We start from the raw sequence: 22,084 nt of genomic DNA on the forward strand, positions 1-22,084 counted from the left end.
TTGATTGATAGGCTTGTAGTGGCTCATATAGAAACACATAATGATCAGTGATCTAGTAAATCGAAACTATGCTTCATGCTGGTTTCATAACAAAGCTTAAAATGGACTCAAAGATGGCTGCTCATTGGACATTCGCTGGTAGTGCGCTGCATGTGCTTCAAGTGCCACGTAGGCCTGCAATTTCTAACAGCGCGCCAATTTATGTTGATTGGTTATGCGTAAACTTAAAACCTAGTAATCTGCCAACATGTTGTCTTGCCCATTAGTGTATGATTTCTGCCATTACTTTTTGTCTCCGCAGAAAGCCTTGTAATTGTCGAGCAGTATCTGGGCATTTTAGACCCAATCGTGCTCATGAGACCGTACTACAGAACAATGACCACTGGGATGTCGTGCATAAGGTTGATTTAAAAATGCAGGTGCTCCCATCAGCAAAAGGTTACCATAAATCTGTGCGTAAGGACTGTCAATTTTTTTTGGACGCGAAGAATGTGGCAACCTTCACTCGTCATCGCGCTTCTACTGTGGCCTTTCGCTGGATATTTCAAAACTGCGTATTCGACGTAATGGTTGCACATGACTTGTTTTACGTTTGGGGTTAAGTCGTTTGTAATCTTTTAATTTGTTTTCAAGTTGATTGAGGTGGCTATTTGCAAGAGTTGGTGAATCTTTACCTTAAGACAGGGCACATAGAAAAAAGACAAAAAAATAATTTGAAGAACCTGCGACAAGCGCACTGGCGAGTGCTACACTTCAAGGTGTGTGTCAAATTAGAAGGCTATTCGCAGGATCAAAATATATTCATAATACAACATAATCAAAGTCATTAATGCTTGTTGAATTAAAAATCAGCTCAACTGCAGAAGGCAAAAGCTTAAAAGGTGAGCTGTTTTTAACTAGATTGAGCCTTCTTCCACCGCATGAGCAACTTGTCTTGTGCTGAATAATGCTTTCGTAGATGGCCACACGTAAAAAAAACATAATGGTTTGTTGACCATTTGTGGAAGCCTGTGTTATTTATTTAAGCAAGTAAACTACCGTAAAAACTTAAATGGAACATAACTTTGTATGAAGCGTGCAGGAGCGAGGCATTTAAAAATTTGAAAAACCATATATTATATACGGGAAACGCGTGTCTCAGTTGCACCTTCGTACAGACCATCGTTGCCTCAAACAAAAAGCAAGGTGTTGATGTTTAGGGAGGAAATCAGGACGGTAGATTAATCAGCCAGCGTGGCCACATGGATATCGCGAAACACCGCTACCAATTTTTTGGTGTTTCACGAGCAAATTCTTTTGTCCAGTGAATGCGAGGTAGCGTATTTCAGCAACAACGAGCTCAGAAAGCAGAAACTTGTGGCCAAAAAAACTCATAACACCAGGGATACATACGGAAACTGTTTAAGGGGGCTTTTCCTACTAAGAAACATGCCGTCAGTACTATTGAGCAGCAAAGTGTACAATTCGTTTTTTTTAAAATAATGCTAATGAAAAAAACACGTTTCTTAATAACAAACAACAAAGCGATCAGTCCTTCGTCACCCGTCCCCCATCATTACTCAGCTGGACTGCGCCTACCGCAGGACAAACACTTCTCCCATTCCCATCTTTCACTCACCCACCCGATTATGTGCTTGCTGCCACTGCGTAATAACATTGTTTTAGCGTTTTCCGCCACTGCGCGTACGTTACATGCTATCTTAGCAGGTACCCCTGTAAACCAATATGTGACTACTAAAGACGCCGGAGGGCTCCAAAAAGTTTGACGACCTGCTGTTTTTTTAACATGCACTTATATAGCACAGAATATGAGCCTGTAGCATTTCTCCTTTTTTAAGAAGCCACCGTTGCGGCCGGCATCAAACCCATGACCTTTCGCTGAGCTGCCACCTTATAACCATTGCTCCACCAAGGCATATTCCATGTCTGTCTTGTCCTGTTGTTCATGCTTTTTACTTTCATTTTCGTTTAACATGGTCCAGCAACCAACTCAGGTTGGCACGGTATTGCAGGTTCTGTTCTATTAGTGTTTATCCTAAGTCACGTATACTAACGTCCACCGCAGCGGCGGTACTTTAGTTACAGCGCTTCGCTGCTGACATGAAGGTCGCTGATTCAATGACTGCCACCGCGGACACATTCCGATGGACATGAAGTGCTAAAAGCCCGTGTACTGCGCAACGTCATTGCATGATAAAGAATGCGATGATGGTCGAAATTTCCTCAGTTCTCCTGCATGACGAGCAGGTTGCTTTGTGGTCTGTTGAGAGCCTCGACTATACGAGTGCTTCATTCGCAACACCCATACACCTCGCTTTTGAAATAACTTGCAATATCTATAGTTATACTTTCAAGAGCACTGAAATGCTCAGTACTAGGACCATTATTGTTTTTCTCTATTTTTCACGAGATCGAGCAACAGGTAGCAGCACCGTCTCTGCGTTAGTGTGGATCGGCTGTTGATAGCAAACATTTAAATTTACTCGTAAATATTGCCACCAGCACGTAGTGTGTCGACAGCAAGAGAGGCTCTCAATCTGGAGGAAAAAGAAGATCGCGTGCTTCTTCTCTGCTCGAGAGCCAGCCACGATTGACGCATCGTCGTTGAGGTAGCTACCCGGTGGTTTAATAAATCCCCCAGTATTCGTGACTCATCGTGACGAACTGGTGGAAGGGCTGGGTAGTGCCACGGATGCTGCACCCCCCCCCCCCCCCCCCACAGGAAGCCGTGATACGAGTCCAGTACCAGTCAATACTCCCGTGCATCGGACCAGCCACCGAATCAGGGGATTGCCTCCGGAAGTTGACGGTACCGCTCCCACCACGTCGACAAATATGACCAGCGCTTCGGTGCAAACCTCGTCAACCGGCACGGGAAGCACGACGTCGAACCGCTTTACGCGGGAAAGCCCAAGGGCACCGGCGACGTTCCATGGCACGGAGCACGAGGACGTGGAGGACTGGTTGGCGGACTTCGAGCGCCGAGCCACCTTGAATCAGTGTGACGACGCGGCGAAACTGTGTCGTGTCTATATCTATCTCAAAGACGGGGCACGTAAGTCCTATCAAAATCGAGAGAAGCAGCTGACGACGTGGCCCGAATTTTCTCGTAGACTTCTGCAGACCTATGCCAATGCTGATCGCCAAGAACAATCTGAACGAGCTATTCTGGCCCGCGTCCAGTTGCCAAACGAAACTGTGACCACGTACGCTGAGGACATGACGCACCTCTTCCGACGGGCCGATTCAAGAATGACGGAGGACAAGAAGTTGCGCCACTTGATGCGTGGTGTCAAAGACCAGATTTTTGCCGGCCTTGTGCGAAGCCGTCCGAAGAGGGTCGTGGAGTTCTTGTCGGAGGCCGCGACAGTGCAAAAATTGCTGCAGCAGCGATTCAACCAATACGACAGGCAAGTCAGTGGCATGTTCACGGCTGACCTTTTCACCGCCACTAGAACCAGCAACGACTGTCTATGTGAACTCATCCGTAATATAGTACGTGAAGAGTTGCAAAAGGCTGGTGTAACACCTCATTCTACGGTTAGCTCTATTGCAACTGGGATCAAGGATGAGCTGCACCAGGGCCTCCGGGACACCTTGCCTCCTGATACAGCCGCACCAGCTCCTGCTGAATACCACCATGAGACAACCTACGTGGAAGCCTTGAAATGCCCTGCTGCATCGCCGCCATTATTCGTCCACCCTATTCCTCCGGTTTCACTCCAGTCAGCGCAGCACATATCGTACTACGAAGGCACGTACACGCCACCGCCCTTGCCCTTGGTCCCTGGCGCTTCTGTCGCCCATCTTTCGGTACAACCAGTTCAGTACATCGACGATCGGCACATGTCTACTCGAAAATCTGATGTTTGGCGCACACCTGATCACTGGCCTCTGTGCTTTTAATGCGGAGAAGCTGATCACTTGTACCACCAGTGCCCATAACGCCGTCTTGAGCGTCGCGGCTTCTTTGAGTACTCACCGCCACCCCGTTACAGCCAGAGACCACGCGAAATTTAAAATTGCCTTTCCCAGCAGCATGTACCACTGTTTGGCGGGCGCCAGTCGAGCTCGCCATCAGGAGGCGATTTTCATCAACGCCCCAGCGGTGTACTACCCCACGGTCTCCCAGCCCATGCCGAATGGACGGATGGATAGATGGATGGATGGATGGATAGATGGATAGATATGGCTGTACCCTTTAGATCGGGCGGTGGCTACCGCCACCAAGCCGTAATACTTACTGAACCAAAAACTAGATTTATTTTGTTTCCCTTGAGGATTCGTACTTTGCAGTGAAGGGTTTAAATTTCCCTCGTGCCTTGACTTTAGCCACCAATCAGATAACCTCCTTCTAGTTATTTCTACCCGCTTAAAGTCAATTTTGCCCTCATTGTCTTTTAACCCCAGTGCTTTGAAAAACTCTGCGCCATCATCCTGAACTATAGAGTGAAGCCCTTTACAGTACATTATCAAGTGTTCGGCAGTTTCTTCTTCCTCTCCACACGCACTGCATACCGTTTCTACCCCTTCGTATTTGGCCCGATATGTCTTGGTTTGCAACACTCCCGTCCTGGCCTCGAACAGTAGAGAGCTACCCCGAGTATTATCATAGATCCTTTCCTTGGCAATTTGCTGCTTAAAAGTTCGAGAGATCTCTAGTGCGGACTTCGTAATCATGCCGATTCTCCACATATCGGTCTCAGCTTCCTTCACCTTCTTCTTAACCGATAATTCTTTTTGGTTTGGCCCCCTGCTGTTTTCCAAGTATTTACCAGTCAATTTTCTGGTTCGCTTCCACCATTTCGTATCAACATTCTTCATGTACTAGTAGCTGAATACCTTCCTAGCCCAATGCTCTTCCCCCTTTTCTCTCAATCGCTTCTCAAATTTTATCTTGTTGCTAGCTTCCCTGCCCTCAAATGATGTCCATCATATATCACCTTGCACTCCCTGATTTGGCGTATTCCCGTGAGCTCCTAAGGCAAGCCTACCTATTCCACGTTGCTTAATTTCTAAGCTTGCTTGAACTTCTGATCGCATGCACAATACCACATTGCCGAACGTCAGACCAGGAACCATGACCCCTTTCCATATTACTCTCACAACATCATACCTATTGTATATCGACAGTGCCCTGTTTTTTATTACCACTGCATTCCTGTTAGTTTTAATCTACACGTATATTTCGTGTTCCCTTAGGTACTTGGCCCCATTGCTTATTCATACGCCCAGATATTTGTATTTATCTGTTATCTCTAGCGTGACCTCCTGTACTCTAAGCTCACTACCTTCATTGTAATTAAAAATCATGACTGTTGATTTTTCCTTACTGACTCTGAAATCTAACCTATCTCCCTCAACACCGCAGATGCCCACAAATCTCTGCAAATCTTTCTTGTTGTCGGCCAATAACACTAAATCATCTGCGTACATCAATGCTGGTAGTGCCTGTTCAATAACTTTTCCTTGTTTGACGAAAGAGAGCTTGAAGCTCCGTCCACTTCCCTTTAATTTGACCTCTAATCCTTGTAGGTACATCACGAATTATAAGGGTGACAGGGGACACCCCTGCATAAGCCCCCAAGATCCGGTAAAACCAGCCGAAGCGACCTCTGGGGGCAGGGTCGCTGAACGACGAAGCGCTGAAGACCTCCTACTGACGCAGAACCGTACAGAAACCGGTTCTACATCACTTACTGCTGCAAAGGATAGCCGACTTTCACTCGACATAGCAGTGACAATTAATGGTTGTGCAGTTAATGCGTCAGTGGACACTGGCGCAGACTATTCCATACTGAGCGGGAAACTGAGAACACAGCTGAAGAAAATCATCACGCCATGGCACAATTTGCAGATTCGGACAGCTGGTGGCCACGTCGTTACTCCACTTGGCGCCAGCACAACTAGAGTACAGATTTAAAGGTATACATTAGCAGCAAGCTGCCTTGTCCTAATGAATGCTCCCGGGACGTCATTCTGGGCGTTGACTTTCTACAGGAAAATGAAGCTATCATTTATCTGCAAGAGCACCGCGTCATGTTCTCAGCCCAGCGAGCAATCAACGTGCAAATGACGGAAGGCGTGTCGACGTACTCCGTATTCCTGAACAGAGCGTGACGCTTCCTCCAAGAGCAAGTGTTCTAGTAGACGTAGCATGCTGTGGTTTGGGCGATAGTGATGTGGTGGCCGAGACAAATTTAGAACACCTCCTGCAGCAAGACATTTGTGTAGCTAGAAGTGTTATGCACCTTTGTGATGGCCGATCTGAATGTCTCGTAACGAATTTCAGCAACGAGCATCAACTTTTTTTCCGTGGCGATTCGATAGCGTTTGCCCAGATGTAGCAAACGTCACCAACTGTCTCACGTCAGAACTAGTGGATACCACCGACACGTCAATGAGTAATATTGAAATCAATCTTGATCTGTCCACCGATAACCAGACTGCGCTACGAGCGTTCTTGTTCGAGTTCAGGTCTTGCTTCGCAAGTTACTCAAAGATCCACCAGAAGCCCATCACTCAACACAGGATCATCACGTACGAGCACGAAAGCCCGATACACCAGAACACCTACCGCGTGTCGGCTAAAGAACGTGAAGCGATACGTACGCATGTCAGCGAGAGATGCTTGAAGATGGCGTTATTGAACCATCTAACAGCCCGTGGTCATCTCCAATCATACTTGTCAAAAAGAAGGACGGGTCGCTACGCTTTTGCGTCGTCTACCAATAGCTTAACAACGTGACTAAAAAGGATGCGTATCCGCTGCCGCGTATCGACGATTCACTGGATAGACTTCGTCGTGCCCATTATTTCACTTTTCTCGATCTCAAAAGCGGGTATTGGCAAATCGAGGTAGATCAGCGAGACCGTGAGAAAACAGCCTTCGTGACTCCATACGGCCTATACCAAATTCGAGTACCCCCTTTTGGCTTGTGTTCAGCGCCGGCAACTTTCCAGCGAATTATGGACACTGTCCTCACAGGGCTCAAGTGGCAGACTTGTCTTGTCTAACTTGATGATGTAGGGGTCTTCTCTACCACGTTCGAGCAGCACCTTCACCACCTGCGCAGCGTGCTGGAGGCTATCCTATTGGTGGACCTCACACAAAAGCCACAGAAGTGCCACTTCGAATATAAAGAACTAAAATTTCTTGGACATGTAGTTGGCGCCGATGGAGACCGGCCCGATCCGAACAAGCTTGCCGCTGTTGCCGAATTACCAGCTCCTGTCAATAAGAAAGCCGTCCGGCGCTTGGGGGGGGAGGGTGGTAGTGGTTATTTTTGTGGAAAGGAAGAGAAAAGTGCACCCCGCAAATGTCTCTCACTGAGGAGGACACCTCAGCAGTAGTGCACCGAGAGGAGGGAACAGGATTAATAGAAGGTGAGAGGAAAGAACAGAGAAAAAAGAGAAAAAAAAGGAGTAAAAGTGTTAAGTGCGATGGCGGAGCCCGCAGCCGTCGAGAAAGCCAAGCAGCGCAGAAAGTACATGCTTCATGTCATCGCGACGGCAGTCCGGGAAAAGGAGGTTGTCCGTGGAAGCCCGTGGGAGTCCAAGGTTGCTGTATGTTGACAGCATTGCGGTTCGACCCGCGTCGTAGGCCTGACAGTAAAGCAGGAGATGCTCCAATGTCTCATTTTCACCGCCGTCATAGCAGGCGGGACTGCCATGACCCGTGATGTGGTACATCCATTCAGCGGCATGGTGGCCGCCAATGCGGAGTCGTAGTAGAAGACTCCGGTCCGCTCGGGAGAGTCCACGAAGTGGAAGCCGTCGTGGTGGCTTGCCGGCTGCCATGCGAGGGTCTGGATGACGCTCGCGTATGCGGCGGGCTATGATGAGTCTGCCGACGTCGGCGACAGAGACGAAATCAGTCGTCGGATTGCTGGCGTCGTGATATGCCCACATGAGAGGGAACCCGTCCGGCGCTTCCTTGGTTTGTGCGCCTACTGTTGCCGGTTTATTCATGGCTTTTCGCAGATAGCAGAACCTCTTACTTGTCTCACAAGGGACGACACGCCATTTGTCTGGGAAAACAAGCAACATGCAGCTTTTGATGAGCTGCGATAGCGCAAGCAATCAGCACCCATTCACGCTCATTTCGACGATGATGCTGACACGGAGGTCCATACCGACGCAATTAACGTTGGGCTTGGTGCAGTGCTCGTTCAGCGGCAAGAGGACATCGAAAGAGTTATAGCCTACGCCAGCCGCTCGCTATCCCGTGCCGAGGCGAATATTCCACTACGGAGAAACAGTGCTTCGATCTCGTGTGGGAAATCACTAAGATTTACCCGTACATTTATGGTCGTCCCTTCAAGGTAGTGACGGACCATCACGCCATCTGTAGGTTGGCAAGCCAGCGCGACCCTTCAGAATGGCTAGCACGGTGGAGCGTGCGGCTTCAGGAATTTGACGTCACCAACCTTCATAAGTCCGGCCGTAAGCATGAAGACGCTGACACACTGTCACGCGCACGCCTTTATGTCGTCAGTCAAGAAACAGAGGAAGACGAAGGCTTCCAGGGCGCCATTAGCTCATGAGACTTAAGCAAACGGCAGCGGGATGACGCAGAGATTCTTCCAATCATTGATCATTTAGAGGGCCAGGGTGCAATCATACCACGTCATTTATCCCGCTCGCTGACGTTATTCTGCCTGCGAGACAGTGTGCTGTACAAGAAGAACGCTCGTTCGAACAACCGTGATTATCTCCTGGTGGTTCTTTGAGACATGCGAGACGACATCCTCTTCGCTTGACATGACAAACCCACATCTCGTCATCTGGGCTACTCAAGGACACTTGCCAGAGTGAGCAAGAGGTACTATTGACCAGGACTTTCAGCAAGCGTCAAGAAATACGTCAAGAGCTGTCGGCAATGTCAGCTCCGAAAGCAACCATCTGTTAAGCCAGCTGGTTTGCTTCAGCCCATCCAAGCACCCTGCACGCCATTCGATTAAGTAAGTCGGCATGGACATTCTCGGGCCTTTTTCCCTGTGTGCGGACCGCAACAAATGAGTCATCGTCGCGACCGAGTATTTGACACGCTACGCTGAGACGCAGGCGATCCCAATGAGCCACGGCTTCTAAGGCGGCACGATTTTTCATGCGCCACATCGTGTTACGACACAGTGCTCCTTCCAGTATATGAACGTACAGAGGGACGGCATTCACGGTGCAGCTTGCGGACGAAGTTTTCAAACTGAGCAACGCCAGACACCGAAGGACAACTGCGTACCACCCGTAAACCAACAGACTTACCGAGCGGCTGGATAAGACCCTCACAGACATGATCCCAATTACATCGACGTTGAGCACAAAACATGGAACCGAATCTTACCTTACGTGACCTTCGTGTATAATTCCGCAGTGCAAGAGACCACGCGATTCACGCCATTTCAGCTTCTCTACGGCCGCGAAGTGTAGACCATGCTAGACTCTAATCTACTGTGTCAAGACGAAGACGAGTTGGAAACTGACGCCGAAGAATTCGCAGAGCGTGCTGAGAAAGCACGGCAGCTCACGTGACTCCACATCGGCCAGCAACAGCAGGCAGACGCACGACGCTATAACACCCGCGACAGAGAAGTGTCTTACAAACCCAGAGACCAAGTTTGGGTGTGGACGCCCGTCCACCGCTGTGGCGTAAGTGAAAAGTTACTGAACTGGTACTTTGGCCTATATAAAGTGTTACGCCGCGTCGGTGAGTGGTTCCGGACTCAACACCACATGCACAGAGCAGGACACGACCGAGGCCGGACGTTGTTCATGTGTTGCGCATGGAACAATCTATTGTGCATTGTTCATAACTTTTCCTGTAACATACAGCGTTCTTTGTGTTTTTTGTTTATTTTTTTAACTTGCTTTCGCGTTAATTGATGATTCCTATATTGGCGCGCTCTTCAATTTCTACTTTCACTTTATCCGAATTTCTAATTTTTCACGTGCCTATGTAATAGCATCACGGTGCTGCTATGTGCTTTTCTTTCCTCTTTTTGGGACTTTATTTTCTTTTCGGAAGAGGGTATAATGCCACCAGCACGTAGTGGGTCGAAAGAAAGAGCGGCTCTCAATCTGGAGGAAAAATAATATCGCGTGTTTCTTCTCTGCACGAGAGCCAGGCACTATTGACGCATCGTCCTAGAGCTAGCTACCGGTGGTTTATTAAATTCCCCAGGACTTGTGACTCCTCGTGACAATATATACACGCCCACGTTCGAATCCGCGCATCGTAGTTATTTTCTGAATTATTTTAGTGTGATAGCACTTATGTGCACAATCTCTGCTGCACTTTGCTGCCGGAAGCAGCATCGGCGTCTTCGTCAACGGCGTCGCCATCACTCACCGTAAATATATATATATATATATATATATATATATATATATATATATATATATTATTTATTTATACATACTGCAGCCCTTATTAGGGCCATTGCAGGAGTGGACATACAAATGATCAGGTGATAACAAGCAGAAACAAAAACATGAGCATATGGCACAAATTTGTGGTTCATAGTACTACACAAGATACAGAATGAACAGAGCAAGAGCACAGAGGGCACAAGAACATGGAAATATCTACTTAACACGCATGTGATATTGCACTCAGAAAATGCTCCAAAGGGAGCCCGCGGGTATCGCCGGGTAGCAAGTTCCAGAGCTCAATAGTGAAGGGAAAAAAACTATACTTAAACAAATCAGTTTTGGGGTGAAGTGGCGTAATATATAGCGCATGTTGACTCCTGGTGTGAATAGAGAGTGGTGTGGCAAACTGCAGATACCTGTGGAGCGAGGGCAAGCGCGGCGAATTATTCAAGGTGTACAGGAGCTTTAAGCATTCTGAATGGCGCCTGGCAGATAACGGAGTTAAACCCAAAGGTGCTAAGTTGGACGTAGGCGAAAAATCCCGGTCATATCTTCGGCAGATAAAACGGACGGCTTTTTTTGTATGGATTCTAGTTTTGCAATGTCGGACGGTTTGTGTGGATTCCACACGACACAACCGTATTCGAGTAATGGCCGTACTAATGTTTTAAATGTTAAGAGCTTGGTTTCTTTTGGTGCTACACGGAGAACGCGCTGTAAGTAACCTAATCTCTTCATGGCTTTATGATACGTAATATCAATGTGTTTGGACCAGGACATTTGAGTGAAATGAAGGCCGAGGTACTTATATTCCATTTTTCTTGTTAAATGACAACCATCGAATGAGTAGGGAAATAGATGAGCGGATGACCGAGTAGAAAATGTCATGCACACAGTTTTTTTGGAAATTTACATTCATTTGCCAGGTTTGGCACCAAGGGCAAAAATTGGAAAATGAGTTGTTCAGTTTCTCGTGATCCTCAGCAGAAGTAATTTTTTGATATTTCACGCAGTCATTGGCGCATAGCCTAATCTGAGACGTTATGTTACCGGATATGTCATTAATGAATAATAAGAAAAGAAAGGGTCCAAGTACTGAGCCCTGCGGAACACCTGAAGTTACATCAGCGGTACTGGATGCCGTTGAGTTAAACAAATACATACTGCGAGCGGTGCGAGAGAAAACTAGATATTCAACCTACGAGCAGCGGGTTTTTTTATTATGAAATTAAGTTTAAGTAAAAGTTTGGAATGGAGAACTGTAGCGAAAGCTTTCGATAAGTCAATAAAAATAGCATCTACCTGATAACCCGAGTCAATGGCTTCAATAACATCATGACTAAATTCGATAGTTGAGTGATTGTACTGAAACCGCGTCTAAAGCCGTGTTGAAACTGGTTTAGAATATTATTAGCTTCCAGAAATTCTACTATGTGTTTGTATATGACGTGCTCTAATATTTTGCATGAGTGAGATGTCAAGGAAATAGGCCTGTAATTAGCCGGCGAGGATTTGCGTCCAGCATTAAAAAAGTAGAGCACTTTAGCAAGCTTCCATGATAATAGGACTGTTGCTGTTGCTAGGGATTTTTTGTATATTATCATAAGGTAGCGGCTTGTACATGAAGCATATCGTACTAAAAAGTTGTTGGGAATATTATCTGGGTCAGGGCTTTTTTTAGTGTCTAAGGTAAGTATCAAATTTAGAATGCCTTCTTCAGATAAACATACGTCACCAATTGAGGGTGCAGGGTTGGCCAGTGAAAAGGTAGGTGTTTGGAAATTATCAATGGTGAAAACAGATTTAAAATAAGAATAAATGCATTGGCCATTGTGACAGGATCGCTTGTGGAAGCTCCATGAATGTCCATTGTGTTTGGTTCCGTTGAACTCGGCAAGATGGAGCTCCAAAATTTTCTTGGATTTGTTACCATCAGGATTTTATTGTCACTTGGTAATAGAAATCTTTGGCGGCTTTAGTTTTGGCTCTTAAGTTTTCTTTAAGTTTATTGAACTCATTTAGTGACGGGGAGGTCTGACGTCTAATCGAACAATGTAACCTTTTTACGCGACGTGTCAGTTGTAACAACTCCCTCGTCATCCATGGCAACCGGACATTTTTTTTCTTAGTTTTTATTGGAATAAAGCGGGTGATACAAGTATGCACAAGACTTTCAAAGAAAGAAACCAAATTGTTGACGTCGCTAGATTCACTAAGCCGTTCAAAATTTTCAAATGAATCCTCTAGAACTGTTAGGATACTGACGTCATCCGCACGGTTAAAGTCATGATGGGTTGAATACACAATATTCGGTGTGGGTACACGACATGAGAGTGAGACGAAAACGGCTTTATGATCGGAAATTCCTTCAGTGACAAGGCAGTTAAACGTGCTTTCTAAGAGAGTAGGGCTAACAAAGACTAAATCGAGAACTGCAGACTCTCTTGTAAATTCTCGAACAACTTGGGTTAGGCCGAGAAACAGAGAAAATTTCAGCAGCTCTGTGTCAGTTAGAAAGGGCAAATTGCTTATAGACAGGGTGGACCATTGCTTCCAGGCGCGTTAAAGTCTCCCATAAGGATTATATTTCCGCTACTGTAGTTATGCTCACTAATAAAATTTGTCAAGGTGATCAAAGAATCCACTGACGATCCCGGAGGTCGGTAAAAAACGCCTATTATCATAGTGATGTGCTCAAAGTAAAATTTGCACCACACTGACTCTATTCCGATAGCCCCTTGAATTGCACGAAACTTCAAGTCTGAACGAAAAAAAAAGTGCCACCCCGCCTCCTCGCCCACTGTACCTGTCCGACCGAAGTACGGTAAATCCAGGGGGAGTGATTTCACTATCATGGATACTCTCATGTAGCCAGGTCTCAGTGACACCAACAATGTGCGCTCCATGTGCTAAAATTGATGATAAGAAATCAGGAAACTTGTTTACTATACTTCTAGCATTGATGTTTAAGAGGTGTAAGTTAGCGTTCTTCTGTTGTGGTAGTCATTGAGGACCGGGAGGAGGGAGTGCAGCTTTAATACCTTTTGTGCGGCTTTTGAACCGAATGAGACAGTTAGAAGCATTGTCCCATTCGTGACGAACATTGTCAATGAAGACGTGATCGTAGATAATGCGGACGTTTGTGCCAGCATCTCTAAATGACTGTTGCTTCCCACAATTTTTACGTATGTGTACGCGAGCTGTAAAACCCTCAGTAACGCGAACATTTGGGTCTTCGATGTTCCTGGCACTTTTCATAATCACAACTTTGTCGTTGAAATCGAGGAGTTTAATGATAGTAGGAGGAGGACGGCCTTCGCTACCTTTCCCTAAGCGATGGCATTTTTCGATTCGCGGGCATTCCATTTCAAGCTCATCTGTAATCAACGGTGACACCTTTTATAGCAGTGACGCATTTGTTTCCTCGGGTTCTTTCGAAATGCCACGAAAAATAACGTTGTTTCTCCGGGATCAGTTTTCTAGGTCATCATTTTTTTGCGGTAAGTTGTTCCACGATAGATTTCACTGAGTTAAGTTCTTGTTTTAGGGAGTCTCCTCAGAAACAGCCGCTGATGCGGAGGTTGATTCAAGAGAAGCCACTCGAGATTCGAGGGCATCAAATCTAGAATTTACGGATTGATGAAATTGCTTGATTTCAGCTATATCGTCAGCCAGTTTTTTCTGTCCTGATAGTAGCTCATTCAACATGCCTTTAACAGAAGCAATGCTGTCTGTCTCCTCAAGCTTTTCGTTGTTATCCATTGCTGAAAGTTAGTGGCAGAACTGCTGCTTGAAGCAATAATACTGCCTTTGTTGGCTGAACTAGACTTTGCCTGTCTCTGAGGGCCTGGATTTGTTTCTACATCCCCGCGCTGAAGCAGTGTGCAAATGCAATGGAATAGATGCGAAAGCAATGAAAGGCACTTCATAGCAAGACCATCAGAACAGTCAAATGGGCAAGAAAACAGCAGCAAGAAGCGATTATCAGAGCGAAAGCAGTAAGCATTTTGGAGGTAGTTTACCTGCACAAAGAAAACACGACGGATGAGCATCGTCGAAGCTTCGCTGTTTCCTTGCCCACTGACGTGCAGATGCGGCGGTGGTGCTTTTATATCCGCGGCCGGTGACGTCACGGAATGGAACTTGCCGAACGATGGACGGTGAAGCGAGGCATTATCAGTGCAAGGGGTGGGTGCCTTCACCGACAGGCCGTGACCATCGTCACTGGCGCGATGGGGCAGTCTGTGAGCAGCAAACTGTAGCGTTCATGTGCTGTTCCAACGGTAGAAACTCTATTCCGGACACCGGGGTTGGGAAGTCAGGCACAGTAGCAGCGCGGCAAATGGAAGCACCCAAGCTGGCGTAGAACTGCGCAAAGAAAACACAATGGATGAGCATCGTCGAAGCTTCGCTGTTTCCTTGCCCATATATATATATATATATATATATATATATATATATATTGTTGCGCACATGCACGAAGCAAAGAAGCGTATACGGTGAACGCACTTGTCGCCCAGATCGAGAAAGGAAGAAAAGGATAGGATCAGGAGGATCTTTAACCAGTCGGCCGCTTCTGAGCTGCCCCTCACGATTTAATAAACGGCCCCTCTCAACGTGTACCAGTCTCTCTCAAACGTAACAGAGTGGTGGAGGAGCTGGGTAAGCGCTTCAACTACGGAACGATCACTGCCACAGCTTCGACGAAGCCGTCGACTTGCCGGTCTCCCACCATCTGCCGTGAGTGACTTCCACATGCCCGAAGAAGCAGGCGTTTCCAGGACGGCACCGTCTGGCCCGCTTCCGTACTACCGAGTCCCACCACACTTTGGAGGAAAAGCCGAAGAAGATGTCGACGCCTGGCTCACCAAGTACAAACGTGTGGGCAAGTCCAACGGTTGGGATTCAGCCGCCATGCTAGCCAACGTAGTGTTCTCCCTGACCGATATCGCACTGGTATGGTACGAGAACCACGAGGACGCCTTCACGACGTAGGATCTTTTTGTTGAACAGCTCAGGGCGTGTTTTGCCGACTCGGATGCTAGAAAGAAGCGGGCTGAGCAAACACTGTCGCAACGGGCACAGCTACCAGGTGAGACATGGACCACTCACATAGAAGAAGTGTTATGGCTGTGCAAGGTGGTCTGTGCTACCATGTCGGAAGAGGACAAAGTTGGGAATTTGCACAAAGGGATTGCTGAGGACATGTATAATTTTGTAATTGGAAAATAAACATCAGTTCGGTGTCCGACATCATTCAGCATTGCCGAACGTTTGAAACGCTCAAGATGCGTCGAATTGCGCCCAAGTTTGGTCGGCTGGCCAACGATACAACTGTTGCCAGTGTGGGCACGAATCCTGGCCTCGAACTTTTTTCTACCATTCGACAAATTGTTCGTGAGGAACTGTCCCACCAAGAAATGTGTTCGACAGCTGGCCATCACGAGTTGTGTCTGCCATGTGAGGCTATGGATGTGCCTCCTTTGACCACATGGCAACCGACGATGAGCGCGGCAACTGTGGAGTACAGCCAAGCCCCACAGTCAAGGATGACAACCATATTTCCCGCGTCGCAGTATGACCGACGCTCTCAGCGCATGCCTCCTCGACACCCGACGTCTCGGTACGACGTACCCGACCAGTACATCCGTCACACAAGAGCAAATCATGACGCTCTATTCATCGACGAGCGACCAACCTTTCGACCTCGGCCAGTGTTCTATTCCTGCGGTGTGCCAGGCCACATATCACAATTTTGCAGCCATCGGGTGACACCTCCGTATCACCAACCATCTGACTTTTCACGACCCTTCGAACAGCCTCATGGTGTCCGGTGGCCCGCCCACATACCACCTGATGGCAACTATTGGCCCAGCAACTGCCGCAACCACTCTCCGGCATATGACAGGAGTTTAACCCCCCCCCCCCCCCGCGATCTCGTGCTCATCGTTCCCCTTCACCGCTGCGTCGCCAAGAGCCCTCTTCCCCACCGGAAAACTAGCCAGCGCGGCCAATGGGGGTGAGGTCGCTGTAAACGTGCTACTGACAGAAATGCCTCCTGTCTGTGTGTTTAAAACAAAGTGCGTGTTTTGGTAAAGTATGTGCCTGTGATGGCCTTGGTGAACACTGGTGCAACAGTTTCCGTGATGAGTGCTTCCTTTAAAGACGTGTTAGGGCGGAAAGTTGTTTTTACCTGGGATGAAACTTCGACGTTCTGTGGAGTGAGTGGAGAGCCGTTGCGCCCTATTGATGTGTGTAGTGCTGAAGTATTTTTGGGAAGCCTTATGGTAACGACAGAGTTTGCGATTATTCTTCGGTCGACACATGATGTTATTCTCGGCATGGACTTCTTGCGAGAATGTGGTGCCACTGTAGACTGTCGCACGCGGAAAGTCTTTGTGAGTGGCCAGATGCCGTCAGAACTTCCGGAAACTCCAGCGAATGACCAAACTACGCTGTGTGTCTGTGGCAATACATTTACACCTGCGTTGTCTACCGTACGTGTTCCTGTTGTTTGTTGCGGCTAGATTCTGACAGCTTCGATGCGAGCGTAGAACCATTGCATATAAACTGCGTGAAGAAGAATGTGTTGGTTCCCCATTGTGTGGTGTCGATCGATGGCGGACGAACTGGCCTATGGACTGTAAACTGTTCCTCTGAGCCCGTGACACTGCTCAATGGTTTGAAATTAGCTTCGTTCAGCAAAGAACACGTGAACTTATCAGTGGTCGAGCTCACAGACGTGCCAGAAGAACGTGACGGAACTGGTTGTCACAATTTGGACGGGGCGCTTATGGCAACGATAAATAAGTCGCTTAGCTCAAGCGAGCGCCGAGTTTTAATGAATGTGCTGTTGAAGCACGTTTCGGTATTTGACTTTGCGCAGAAGGGCGAAGAAATCCCTATCCCCCTGTCTCGAACGCGCCATACCATCAACACTGGCGCGGCAAGTCCGATTCGCCAAAAATCATATGTTGTTTCCCTGTCAGAAAGACAAATTATCAACGACCAAGTGCAGGAAATGATGCAAAAGGGAGTGGTACAAGAGTCAGTCAGTCCGAGGGCAGCACCGGTAATCCTTGTTAAAAAGACTATTGCCGACTGAATGCCGTGACTAAAAAGGACGTATACCCGCTGCCCCGTATAGAGGACGCAATAGACTGCTTACTTTCGGCCTCCTATTTTTCCTCCGTAGACTTACGATCCAGTTATTGGCGAATTCCGATGCACCCAGAGGACAAAAAAAGACTGCCTTTGTAACCCCTGATGAGCTCTTTGAATTCGACGTGATGCCATTTGGACTGTGCAATGCACCGGCAACGCTCGAGGGGTTTATGGACACGATTCTGCGTGGCTTGAAGTGGAACATCTGCATGTGCTACCTCGATGACGTCATCATCTTTGGCCGCACGTTCAGTGAACACAACTCTTGTCTGGATACTGTTTTCAACTTCATCCGAAACATTGGCCTAATTTTAAACTCAAAGAAATGCCACTTCGGAGGCCGCCAGATGCTTGTGCTCGGGCATCTCGTTGACAAGGATGGCATCTGCCTTGACCCCAAGAAGACAGCAGCAGTTGAGGCTTTCAATGCGCCGCGTTCCACCAAGGAGCTTCGTAGTTTCTTGGGGCTTTGTTCGTATTTCCGCCACTTTATTCTAAAGTTTGCCGACGTTGCATATCCTCTCACATCCTCTTACGAAAGGACAATTCCTTCGAGTGGACTCCAGAGTGCGTAGAAGTGTGGCAGCTTGGGCTAGTTGGTATGGCATGACGATAGTTATAGCGCGAGAAGAAAACGACGACACAGAGACAAGAAGGACACGAAGTGTCCTTCTTGTCTCTGTGTTTCAGTGCCTTTGTATTTGTGTTGTTTGTTTTTGGTTTTCTTACTCATGTTCTGCTCTTGTGCTATGGTCACTGTCTCCTCTATATGTTTTCGTGCTCTGCGCAATAAACTCAGTTGGAAGTTAGCGCTCGTGTCTTTCGTGTCCTTCTTGTCTATGTGTCGTCGTTTTGTTCTCGCGCTATAACTATCGTCCAGAGTGCGACTCTTCATTCCGTCAATTGAAGTTTTTGCTGACGTCACGACCCATCCTTCAGCACTTCATTCCTTCTGCTCCGACAGAGCTTCATACGGATGCTAGCGGCATAGGTATTGGAGCCGTCCTAGTACAACGTTACGGCGACCGCGAACACGTCATCACATACGCAAGTCGATCCCTAAGCAGGCCGGAACAAAACTACACTGTTACGGAACAAGAATGCCTGGCGGTATTATTTGCAATTCAGCGGTTTAGGTCTTACCTGTACAGACGCCCATTCTCAGTCATAACCGACTATCACTCGTTGTGTTGGCTTGTCAACCTTCGTGACCCTTGTGGCCGCCTTGCGCGCTGGGCACTCCGGCTACAAGAATACAGTTTTACCGTCGCTGACAAGAGTGGTCGTCGACATGCTGACGCGGACTGTCTTTCACGTATGCCACTTAGCACAACGGACTGTGAATGCGATGACCTTGACCAGCTTGTAGCGTCTGTGTCGCCCACGTTCCTAGACTATCCCAGTTTCAGAGCAGAAGAGCGGAAAGACGCTAAACTAGCACCACTATTCGACGCTGCATCCGCATCCACTAGTGCACGCCGTTTCTGTATGCGTGATGGACTGTTGTTCAAAAGGAACCTCTCCAGCAGTGGCGCGCGTGTTCTTCTTGTGGTCCCGGAGAGCCTGCGAACCGTTATTATGAGTGTCATGCACGACGACCCTACTTCTGGACATTTAGGTTTGGCGCGGACGCTTCACTGGACTAAAGAGCACTTTTATTGGCCTGGTATGCAGAAGTTCGTTGAGAGTTATGTGGCAAGCTGCATGCAATGTCAGCGTCACAAACTTCCATCAACTGGTCCAGCTGGTCTTCTACAGCCGATGCCTACTCCAAGCGCACCTTTCGAACAAGTGGGGATTGACTTTATGGGCCCCTTTCCGAAATCAGCTAAGGGCAATCGTTGGATAATTGTTTGCGTCGACTACCACACCCGCTACTGCGAGACGGCGGCCGTCCCCTCCACAACTGCCAGTGGAGTCTCGTCGTTTTTGTTACACTACGTCATCCTTCGTCACGGCCCACCTCGCCTAATTATCAGCGATCGTGGACGAGAATTCACAGCGGATGTCATGGAGGAGCTGCTCCGTTTGTGTGAATCCCGCCTGCGTCACTCGACACCATACCACCCCCAAACTAATGGGCTGACGGAGCGTACCAACCGCACCATTATCAACATGTTGTCTATGCATGTCTCATGCGACCACAAGAACTGGGATAACGTACTTCCGTTGATTACTTACGCGTTCAACACCGCGAAGCATGAGATTACAGGCTATAGCCCTTTCTTTTTGCTTTATGCACGTCCGCCCCAGCACACAATCGACACAGTATTACTTTCTGTGATCACGACAACGTCACTGTCGCCGAGACTCTCTGCCTCGCCGAAGAGGCGCGTCGCAGAGCTCGACTATGCACATTGGCATCGCAAGACAAAGCGAAGGCATGCTATGACATCCACCATCGACCAATGATTTATCGCCCTGGTGATCTGGTGTGGTTGTGGACTCCGATGCGCAAGCGCGGGTTATGCCAAAGGTTTTTGGCCACTTACGATGGACTTTTTGTCATTGTCGACAGACTTACGGAGGTCAACTATGTAATAGCTCGTCTCACGGCTAGTGGTCGACGAGCTGCGAAAACTCAAATGGTTCATGTTGCCCACCTCTTTCAAACGTAACAGTCTCTTTCAAACGTATATATATATATATATATATATATATATATATATATATATATATATATATATATATATATATATATAATTGTAGTGACAAAAATACGGGCTTTCTAGAGACGACGAATAAGACGTTTATTATGGCAGAGGCTCGTGCTGCTACTAAAAACTCTCGCTGCTGTTCGGCCCATTAAACTGTTGCATCACCCCGGCGTGGCGTCTAACAGTATTCTTACATTTGGTGGAAAGTGCCGGTTGTCTCAAACTGGAACTCCGTTCCCGGACTTCACCTCAACCCCCCGCCTCGCCGAAGCCTGACGACATGACCCAGCCACATGCAGTCATAGTCCCATCTGTCAACTGCTCTGGAATTTCATGACAGCGAGATCTAGTGATTTTCAACGTGACCGACGACGAAGACGCCAAAGACTGGCTGTCCCAGTATGAAGTGGTAAGCGCCCACAATAAGTGAAATGACACAGACAAGCTCGCTTAACTTTATTTCTATTTGGCGGTGTGGCAGAACTGTGGTTTAACAACCACAAAGCGGAAATACCCTCTTCGTCAACCTTCAAGACGCGCTTTGCAGAAGTACTTGGCCGACCCGCTGTTCGCAAGCTCCGCGCTGAACAGCGCTTGTGTGGCCGCGCACAGCGCTCTGGCGAGACCTTTACCTCGTATATTGAGGATATTCTGGACCTCTGCCGTCGTATCGATTCCCACATGTCTGACAATGAGAAAATACGGCACATCATCAAAGGTATCGAGGACGACGCCTTCCGCATGCTTGCTGCAAAAAACCCGCAAACCGTCGCCCAGCTTATTCAGCACTGTCAGAGTTTCGACGAGCTGCGGAGGGAGCGCATTTCTACTCGACGTTTAAACCTCGACACGAGCCCTACATCTGCGTTAACCATTGGCGCTGTTTTGTCCGAACAAAGCACTTTATAGCAGCAAATTCAGCACTTCGTACGAGGAGAAGTGGTGCGCCCATTTTCTTTTGTGCCACACATTCCGGCCAGTCGGCCAGTGCGCACACGCTGACCCCAACGCTCCGCAAGCCAATCGAAGAGCAAGTTTCTGATGCCCTGTTTTCTACATACCATCATTCGCCGATCTCCGCCCCTCTCACTTACGCTGAGGCCGCCAGACGATCACCGCCATCGCTACCAAACGCCACGGATCTTGCTAGACAGCCCCGCCCCATCTACGCAGCGCGTCCCTCTGTCCGTCCCCACTCACCTCCTGTTCGTCACCCCGCACGACCATCAACTTACCCTTCGCGCACTCCGGCCAAAAGGCCGATTTGCTATTTTTGCCATCTTCCCGGTCATGTAGCACGCTACTGCCGTCGTCGGGATTATACCCCATTTGCTGGTGAGGCGACTTACGGCTATCGTCCAGAGCCACCACAGTCGTCTTCGTCCCCCCCCCCCATAGGAACATTCACCGCCACGTTGCCGCGGCTTCGACAGGGATCGGCCACCCTCACCACGGTGCCGTTCGATTTCTTCCATGATTCTTCGATCAGCACCCAACCAAACGGAAAACTGACCATCGCAGTTCCCGAAGAAAGAGCTGCGCACACATATTGAAACTTTCAAGGCCTCCATCTCTACCTACGAATGAAATAACTGTGCACATCGATGGTGTACCGGTGCAAGCGCTCGTTGATACTAGTGCTGCCGTGTCTGTGCTAAGTGGTGAACTGTGCCGCAAGTTGAAGAAGCTTACACTGCCACTTTCCGATGTCTCTCTCCGCACGGCCACTGCGCGTCACATCCCACCTTCTGCGGCATGCACAGCTCGACAGGTAATCCAAAATATTTTGTATGTAGTCGAATTCGTTGTGTTTGCCCCATGTTCGCATGATATCACCTTAGGCTGGGACTTCCTCTGCGCTCATCATGCCATCGTTCACTGTGCGCGTGCCG

Source organism: Rhipicephalus microplus, chromosome 6 (assembly GCF_043290135.1).
Source record: "Rhipicephalus microplus isolate Deutch F79 chromosome 6, USDA_Rmic, whole genome shotgun sequence".
In the NCBI taxonomy this organism is placed as follows: domain Eukaryota; kingdom Metazoa; phylum Arthropoda; class Arachnida; order Ixodida; family Ixodidae; genus Rhipicephalus; species Rhipicephalus microplus.